Raw genomic sequence first — 3,233 nt, 5'->3', positions numbered from 1 at the left:
TTATTAAGACTTTTTGTTTGTTTTGGTTTATACTATTACCTCCTGAAATATTTTACAATCTTTTTTTAACACCTTGTATAGAGTATTGAAATTGTCTTGTCAACTTTACAATGACAATTTATGAAAATATGTCCGGGAAGTACCGCACTTTACGGACTATTTTGTTTACTTTTCGGAAAAAAAATCTTTCTAAATTTGGTTTTTGCGTTGTTGTAATGTGGTTGTAGGTGTTACTAACGACCACTTAACAATAAGGCAACTTCTCAACCCAATTAATCACTCCTCTCTCCTAATTGCTGTTTTGTCGAATCTGCATCATTGTGTGTCTTATTTAGACTACCAACATCATCGACAGTATTAAGGCAAGATTCTCATTGTGCTCCTTAAACAAACCAGAGCCCCGCGGGCGCATTCCTCAAACCCAACACTTAACAAATCGCGCGTTTTCACTACTGGGAAAAGATTCCACAATGACCGCTAAAATCATCCAATTACGCTTTTTCCTCAAGAACAAACACCGCCACGGCCAGAATAGGAAGTCTTCAACAAACTGAAATGTTAATACTGAAAATTACATGCACTATTAAACGTCGACGTGCGTGTAATTCCTTGCATATCACTTGTGGCAGAGAACAGCAAGGAAATTGACTTTACTTAGTGTCCGGCCGAGGATAGAACATCATGTTTTGTACATACTTATACTAACTTATTGCCGATTGCGAGTGCGTATATTTACATTCAGCACAGGCAGATTACTTCAAGAATGCCAAAGTGACTCCAAGAACTCGCCAACGTTATTTGTCTTGCAGATTTAAACGAGTGGCGCGTTCCAAACCCCCGCAATCGTAAAACGCGCGTGTGGTCGACATTTTTCAACAGCATTAAACCCAAATTAGTCGAATCAAAATATATAAAAAGTAAAAATATTTTTTTTATCAGAGAAGAACATTTTTGTATACAGCTTATAAGTTTTTAAAATTTACAAAAGCTTTGGGAGCGGTTATACTCGTATAACACCATAAGTATTGCACAATTACTTTGCCAAAGCTTTTATAAATTTTAAAAACTTAAGCTGTAAGCAGAAGTGTTTTTTTTCTGACTCTTTTACATTTTTTTAAAGAAAAGCTTATTTTAAAAAATATTTTTTATATTGGGTGTAAAATACAGAGTGTTGAAAAAGAATGTAAAATGTTTCATGAGCTAATAGTATGGATCAAAATAAACAAAACAGTCTTAATAAATAGTGGTCCGTAAAGTAACGGTTTCGGAGATATCGAATGTGAACAAAAAGTAATTTTTAGAATTTTTACTTGAAACTTCTCTTTTTTGTTTGAACAGATTGGAAATAAATGTTTCAAAAAACGAATAATCTTTGATATCCTCAAAATCGGTACTTTGCGGACCCATGTTTATTACGACTTTTATTTCTGTCTTGTTTTACATCGTAATGAGAATTATGATACAAAAAATACATATTAAACATCACACTAAAATTATAAAAACATTAAAAATTTCTAAGAATATTAAAAAAGGAAGAAAAACAGCATAAGGGCTAAGACGTATAAACAAAACAAAATAATTGTCGAGTAGATTTTCCGAACTTCTTTATGTTTTAATTATCTTTACCTTCTTCAGTTTTTTTTTCGACATTTGTAGGTTTTTATCTGATTTTTTTGTTTTACTTTTTGTTTTTTATTGTACCGTTTCTATTTTTTGTTTTGTTATATTTTTTCTTAATTGTTTCTTTTTTTCTTAGATACCTAAATAATAAGATTTTTTTTGTTTTTTGTGTTGCCTGATTGGTTTTCTTTTTTATTAAGCCATGACAATTTATTTATTTCACTTCTGTCTTGTTTTCGTAATGAGAATTATGATACAAAAAATACATATTACCTAAACATCACACTAGAATTATAAAAACATTAAAAATTTGTAAGAATATTAAAAAAGGAAGAAAAATAGCATAAGATCTTTACAACATGAACTACCTAAGACGTATAAACAAAAAAAATTAATTTGAAATCGTCAAGTAGATCTACCGAACTTCTTTAACTTTTTCATTATATTCACCTTCTTCAGTTTTTTTCGACATTTGAAGGTTTTTATCTGATTTTTTTGTTTTATTTTTTGTTCTTTAAATTTATTGTTATATTTTTTTCTTAATTGTTAAATTATAGTTTTAACCACTGTTTCTTTTTTTCTTGATACCTAAATAAAAAGTTTTTTTTTATATTCTTTGTGTTGCCTGATTGGTTTTCTTTTTTTATTATGCCATGACAATGTATTTATTTCTCATTTTTATTAAAATAATTCTTCTCATTTTCTTCAGATTAAGTTTTCAAGTTTTTATTTAATGCAAAACACTTTAAGTAGACTCAAAATTGGTCAAATCGGTGACAAAACAAATAAAACCACATTTTTTTCATTTAAAATAAAACCACGTTTTTTTTCTTTGATAATAATCACGATAGTTACAATAGGCCAAAATTCGTAGAACAAAAACATTTCAAGTGGACGTAAATTTGTTTTTGTTGGTGTCCAAATTAAATAAACCAGGAATTTTTCGTTTTTTAAAATAATAATAATAATAATGGCACTAATCATAAGTCGAAAAGTACTTAAAACACTAAACAAGAGATTTCAAGTGACTCAAATCAGGTTATTTTGGTGTCAAAATTACACAAAAGCAGATATTTTTGTTTGTTTTACATTGTAATAAGAGAATAAAATACAAAAATATCACATTACATACCAGACCAAATCTCTAAAAACATTAATAATTTGTAAGTATATAAAAAAAGCATAACAGCTTTACAATATTCGGTAAGAAATATGTAAGACGTATGACTAAAAAAAAATTAAGAAACTGTCAATCAAATCTTCTTTGTCATCATCTTCATTTTTTTAGTTTTTTCGACTTCCTCAGTTTTTTATTTGATTTTCTCGTTTTGATTTTTTTGTTCTTTAAATTGTTTATTAATTTTTTTTCCAATCCGGAACCGTTACTTTGCGGACCCATATTGATTAAGACTTTTTCTTTGTTTTGGTCCAACTATTACCTCCTAAAATATTTTACAATCTTTTTTTAACACCCTATATTTTACTTTATAGTCTTTCTTTATTTATTGTTTGGTGAAATACTTTAAATTTCAAACACAGATAATTTTTATTTATTGAATTGAATTGAATCTCTCTCAAATATTAGTGATGTTAAAATTTCTCCTCTTAATATC

This window comes from Tribolium madens, unplaced genomic scaffold, assembly GCF_015345945.1.
Source record: "Tribolium madens isolate multiple individuals breed KSU strain unplaced genomic scaffold, Tmad_KSU_1.1 Scaffold_97;HRSCAF=244;Tcas5.2_LG3a, whole genome shotgun sequence".
Classification (NCBI taxonomy): domain Eukaryota; kingdom Metazoa; phylum Arthropoda; class Insecta; order Coleoptera; family Tenebrionidae; genus Tribolium; species Tribolium madens.
The sequence above is the reverse complement of the archived record's forward strand: the minus strand, read 5'-3'. Positions refer to the sequence as shown.